The sequence below is a fragment of the Mesoplodon densirostris genome, chromosome 6 (genome assembly GCF_025265405.1).
Source record: "Mesoplodon densirostris isolate mMesDen1 chromosome 6, mMesDen1 primary haplotype, whole genome shotgun sequence".
Classification (NCBI taxonomy): domain Eukaryota; kingdom Metazoa; phylum Chordata; class Mammalia; order Artiodactyla; family Ziphiidae; genus Mesoplodon; species Mesoplodon densirostris.
This window is the reverse complement of record NC_082666.1, coordinates 47,098,645-47,105,415: the sequence shown is the minus strand read 5'-3', so window position 1 is coordinate 47,105,415 and position 6,771 is coordinate 47,098,645.

Here is a 6,771-nt window from a genome sequence, read left to right as displayed (position 1 = left end):
TCAGCCTATTGTGACTTTATGTCACATTTCAGCATCAACCAGGGCTGAGTCACACAGCACAGAAACCAACAGAAACAAAAGGTTCCATTCCCACTGCAAAGAGTAGCTTCCAGGTCTCAGCAGACAACGGAAAGGAAAGAGTACTTTTCGGAAATAGAAAATGAGGCTTTCTCTATGCCTAATTTACCTTCAGAGTCCTGCCATTCTGAGCTTCCTCACCACTTTAATCCTCTCAGCTCAAGGAAGCCAAAGTAAGAAAAGTAAACTGGCAGTCATTAAGTCTGTTAAACAAATAAATCCCCCCAAATTACCTGTTTGGTAACTGTCTTCTACAATCTCCTGAGTTGGACACAGAAGACAGCCAGGGACATGAGTCAGGCTAGCGTGCCTCTGAGGAACTGGAGAGCCCAGGAATTGGGACAGAGCTGGGTCTCAGCTGTGCCAGCTCACCTGAGACACAGTGACAGCCAGTGGACAAAGCTCGCCTATCTGAGGACATGTCTTATAGTACGATCACTCGATGGGGTGGAGAATTCACTCTCTGCAGTTTCCCATCCTTTCCCACCCCCTGCTGCCCGTACTGTCATACACTTCTTTAATCCGTGGCCAGTTGGTCAGAGTAATCCTTCCTTCTGATTTCTAGGTCATTATTCCATGACAGAGCCTTTCAGGAAAAACTTCAAAAGAGGTCAGCCCCTGCCTTCTTCCTCTGATTTTGCCTTCCTATCCCCTCCCAGCAGGAATACCTGATGCCCCATGAACAGCCCAGGTCCAATGTGGCAGGGACAGCAAGTAAGCAGAAGCTTCAGATTTCAAGGTGGTGGTGCCTGGACCTGATTCTCTCACCCATGGACTTGGGATCTGCCCTCGGCCATCTGGTAGACCCCTAGTCACAGCTCTTCTTTCTGTCCACCCCCCTGGTCCCATCCCCTGCCCTGCAGTGTTGATCCAGACTCTGTGACATGACTTCCTTGATTTTCCTGCCTTATACTTCCACTGCTCCCTAGGACCACCTGAGCCCAAGGAAGTCTGATTAGGGCACAAAAATCATAGCAGCCTCTTCTGGGAGACTGGGTACTATTCCAGCTCCCTGCTTCTGGTTAGGGAAGTAGTTTAAATTGAATCGTCTTTACCCTTGCAAAAGTACTTTTTGCATTTATTCTGACCTGAACCAGAGGTCTCTAACCCTCTATTCTTCTTCAGAATATTCTGTATTGATTGGGACACAATAAAAATCAGATTCACAGCCTTTCTCTACAAACCTCAAATCAATGATATAATGTAATCTCATCACCATGGAAGAAGGGTACAGAGTACATGTAATAAAGGAGAAACCAGTTTGCTGTGATGAGTCTGAGCCTGGTTTCTACTTAATGTTGGGGGTATAGATGGCCTTCGAACAGGGAGCGCATATATTTTAAATCAAATGCCTGCCTGGGAAATATCCACATGTCAATTGTGTAATGAATCAGCTCCACAAAATGGTCACATTATAAATAGATGTTCAAGTTCAAAAAATGTGGCCCCTTCTAACACGGAGGCTCTCACATCCTCTCGTGCGTTGGTAAATCACAGTCCCGAGGAACCTGCACTGCCCTCCCTTTCCCTCTCTCCAGGATTGTTTTGAGGGTTACACTTTGCCCTTCAGCAGTGATGAATGGAGTATTGTGCTAATGCTGGTCACCTCCATTATTCATGTCCCCATCCTCTGTCCCAGCCTATAATTGTAGCATCCTGGAAGTAGAAGCAAAAACTGCATTACAGAGGAAACTTTCCTATTCCTGATTATAACACCTGACAAAAGGCGGGCTTTTCTATTAATCTTGGGTACCTTCCACCAGAGGGCATTCATTCACTTGCCATACATGTGCAGGGCCCACATCTGCCAGCATCCCACAGAAATGGAATAGGTGGCTCTTGGGATCTATAAGTTCATTCTGAAGAAGCTGAGGTCATAATCACATCACTCCACTGATATGATGATAATCATATCAATCCTTAATCGGCCTATTACAGGCATAAATTCAGAGTTTTACTGGAAAGAGCCTGTGTCCCAGAATTCCTGACTGCCAGGACCCAGGTGAGCTCTGCTGAATGTCAGGTGTCCCAAAATATTCTCGCTCTCTCATTGCAGCCTATTACAATCCAATTCATGCTTATTCAGAAATGCCCTGGATTTGTCAGTTATCTCTTTCCTCCTTTTCAGTTCTTAAAGTGATACTCAAAAGAGGGCATTCAGTTACACAAATTATATCTAAAGGATATTGGCCAAAGATTTATTGTTCAAAATGTATAATTATAGGGATTTTTGTCAAAATTAACAAAGAGGCTGAATAAGTGACAAGCCCATCAGAGCACCAAAAAAGCATAAATTTGGGTTACAAGACAGTCCATTACTGTAGTTGATCATGGTTTCTATTAAGTCTTAGAGCTACAAAGGTTGTAACTTTGCCATCTGCTACTTCATCAAATCATTTATAGGAAAGCTTCTGGCCTGGAGAAAAACTGTAATGAAGCTGCAGCCTGCTTGCTTCTCTTCTTTATAAATTAAGACTTTTCAAGAAAGTCTAGGATCCAATCCAAACTGCAGGGGAAAAGGTAAATGAATTTATGTAGTGTAGTACCCACAAGCCCTGGCATTCATAATTGTAAAAGTTCAGCCCCGATTTATTTCAAATTTGCTGTATACTGGGCACTGTCCTAGCCACTGGGTATATCTAGATAAAGGAAATAGAGTAAGACCTGGCCCATTAGCCAACTGGGAAGTCTTTGCATTTGCCACATGTCTGAGACTTAGCTGTCCCTCCAGACAGACACAGCAAACCTCCCTCCAGCTTGCCAACACTGGAAGCCACTACCCAACCTCTTATAGCTACAGAGACATTACAAGAGGAGGGTAAAGGCAGGGCCTTCGCCCCTCCATCTGCCCTGGCTCTCCTGGACCCCCCTTTTCTGAGTCCACAGCAGAACTGTCTCTAATCCAAGACTGACTCTTAGAGAACAGTCAGATAGAAGAGAGTCAAGGGTCTGCTCCTAGACTATATATAGACTAGTGTCCCTAAACAGGCAACTCAAAGGTTTCTTTAAGTGACTTAAGTTTTACTAAGTAAAGAGTCTTTGTAGCCCTCATATTGAAGAGAAAACATAATCAACTACAGCTTCAATTCATCTATTTAAAAAAGAGAGTCAGTGTCATAGAGCAAACAGGGAATTACTTATCTGTAGTTGCAATTTTCTGACAACAGGCCCCCTTTTCTCAAGAGCTAAGGGTGGATCTGTGCCTTTGATATCTGGGGCAAAATTGGCCATACCACCTCATGGTGGGGTTCAGGGAGAGGCAGACAAAAAAGATCCCAGTTGGTGGAAATGGCCAAGGAACTTTGAAGAGTGGCTTTCTATTCTATCCTGTGATCTGCTTCTTTATAAAAGTGATTGTGTGTGTGTGTGCGTGTGTGTGTGTGTGTGTGTGTGTGTGTGTGTAGAGACAGACAGACAGGCGGAGGATCAAAGTTAAAGCAAGCTTTCAGAGAGTTCCTACTCTCACAAGCATCTCAGAGTCTAGTCAGAGAAATGGACAAGTAAACTGCAATAACTGCAAAGCAGCGTTACACTTCACAATGGAAGTGTCATGTTGGCACCGAGGAGGGAGTGGCAGATGCTGTCAGGTGAAGGCAGAGAAGGCCTCATGGAAGAGGTGATGATAAATTGACTCTTGAAGGAGGGTAGGAATTTCCAGATACCTTAGGAGGTCAAGGCCAATCCTGCTTTGCTTAGGTGGGTGGTTCTCAAACTTCAGCATGTGTAGAGTCACCTGGAGAGTTTATTAAAGCACAGACTGCCAAGCCTAACCCCAGAGTTTCTGACTGAATAAGTCTGAAGTGGGCCCATGAATCTGTATCTCTAACAAGTTCACAACTGACGCTGATGCTGAGAACTTGAGGCAAAAGTGCAGGGTAAGGAGCAGATATACTGGGAAATAGGCAGACACTGGATCATAAGGACACTGGGCTCCATGAAAGGACCATTTACAATCTGGACAGTAAGGACCCATTCACAGGTTTTAAGCCACAGAGTGCCATTATAGTATTTGTGTTTTCAGAGGGCAACTCTGGTGAAAGTATAGAGGGAAAGGGTAGTTATAACACAGTTCCAGTCAGCCTCTCAGGAAATGATGAAGTTAGAACAAAAGCCCAGGGGAGTTATAGGAATGTTGAGGATGGATCTGAGGTTACTTATGTGAAAATGAGAACAAAAGCCTGGTCTCCTGAGCTATCCTCTCAAAGGAGGAAAATAAATCAACTGTCTCCTTTGACTCTAGAAACTGTTATTTGTTCTAATCCCTTATTAAAATATGCATTATGTATCTTCTGGGAAAGGACACATAGATTTTAGTATCATTTCCTTAACAGCCATAGTTTGTTAATTCTCTTTTCTAAGAAAAAGGGAAATATCTTATTTAGTGAAGTCAGAGACAAAGCCCTGGGTTAAGGGTACCTGGTGGGGTTTGGTGGAAGTCTGTGTGTTCATAGTTTGGGCAGAAGCCAACCCAAGAAGCCCAGAGTAGTACAGAGTAGTGATGTGGAGAAAACAAGAGGAGTTGCAGAAATAACAAAAGCTGGGGCACCTGAGGATTTCTAGGAAGTCTCAGAAATATTTGGTAGGTGACTGAATTTCCTGTAGAATATGCTACATGAGAGAAATATAAAATTATACTATTTTGCAATATTAAAAGATAACATTTACATTACTAACTGTCTTAGCCAGGGTTTCCCCAGAAGCAGAGCCTGAGACAAAGGTTCACCTGCTGGTGGTGTATTTGGGAACGGGACCAGAGGAAGCTGGAGTATGGAAGAGGGGAGGGGCTTGGGAGCAGGGACAGCCAATCCCAGGCTGTGGGACCAAACTGACCACCGCCCCGGGGGCCACCACTCACTAGATCCCACAGCACCGCCTGAGAAGCTTTATGAAACATTTCTCAGAACCATCCAACAGGGAAGAGAGGGGCCAGGGTTCCCCCAGTGGTCAAGGGCTGGCCTGCAGGACGTTCAGTCTCGCACACTTCTGCGCTGTATACACAAGAGTGCCCACTCCAGGTGTCAGAGAAGCCCTAGGCAGGAAGTGAGGAGCTATCAGTTTGCACCTGCACCAGGTGAGCGGGGCCTGGGTAGAAATGGTTACCGAGTGTCAGTATCAGAGGCAAGACCACGAGCATGTTTGGTCTGGGAAGTGTCCAGTACACTTAAGATGGGCCAGATCCTGGGCTAAGGGTTTTACATGCATTCTTTTATTTAAGCCACACAACAACCCTATAAGGCAGGCATTGCTATGCCCACATCACAGAACAAGGAATGAGGGTTAGAGGCCCAAGATGAGATAGCTGGGAAGTGGCAGGGTGAGAACTCAAATCTACTTCTTTCTGACTTGAGCCCATGCTTAACCACAATATTAGGCTGTACTCAACACATTAAACTAGATGGTAACTCAGGAAGTTAGTTTAGAAAGCCTTATCAAAGACTTTAAAATACTTATCAAAGGGCTTCCCTGGTGGCGTAGTGGTTGAGAGTCCGCCTGCCGATGCAGGGGACACGGGTTCGTGCCCCGGTCCGGGAGGATCCCACATGCCGTGGAGCGGCTGGGCCCGTGATCCATGGCCACTGAGCCTGCACGTCCGGAGCCTGTGCTCCACAACAGGAGAGGCCACAACAGTGAGAGGCCCACGTACCGCAAAAAAAAAAAAAAAAAAAAAAAAAAAACCTTGTCAATTTTATTTCTATTCTAGAAATCTAACTTAAGGAAATAATCAGAAATGTACACAAAGAACGATGCTTATCCTAGTCTTATTTATAATGGAATAGATATAAAGATAGATAGATAGATATATGTATAAAGTATCATGCAATAATTTAAAATGATGACTATGAAAAATATAATAATACAGAGAAATACTTATGACATAAGGTTAAGAAAAAATCTAGCCTACGGAACATACAGTATGAGCTTAACAACATATAAAATATAAATACATAGGAAAAAAAGACTAAAAGGGAAAGTCAAAAATATTAAAGTGGTTGGCATGGTAATATTAATTGAAAACTTTTTTCTTTACACCTCTCAATATTTTAAAAATTTTCCACAAAAACACATATTACTTTTATAATCAGTGACATTTTTATTTTATTTTAATAGGCAGTGGGTGAAGTGACTGTTACCCACCAGGGCCTCCCCACTAGTACCCGAGGTCACCTTCCAGCACCAGCTGGGTCAGGTGGTCTGTCCTTCCCTGCACCCCTCACAGCAGTTGTCAGTGCTGTCACTGAGGAAGGGTCCTTTGTGGAGGAAAGAAGTCTTTGTGTCCTTCACAGAAAGTCTCCTTCAAACACTGTGCTTGGAACCTAGAGCTGCATCTCCACTCCTGGGCTCCACAGACACTTATGCACCCCAAGCTGGGCATCACCACAGCCTGGCCACTGCTCTCTGTGTGTGCAGCAGGGCTAATGATCCCGCAGTGCTTGTGTTTGGGAAGATCTTAACTGGGAGCAGACCTGCTGCAAGTCTGGCCTGTCAAGATGAGCTCTCTGTCCTGGGCAGGGCTAGAACTGTTTCTCCTGTGTTCCCTGAAGTTCCAGGACTCTTCCTGGTGCCTGGAGAAGATCAGAAGGTGGGAGGGAAAAGGGCATGGGATCTACACTTTCTCATCCTTTACTAATGCCTCTAGAGGTACAGTTGGCCCTCCATATCCGCAGGTTCTGCATCTGAGGATTCAACCAACCA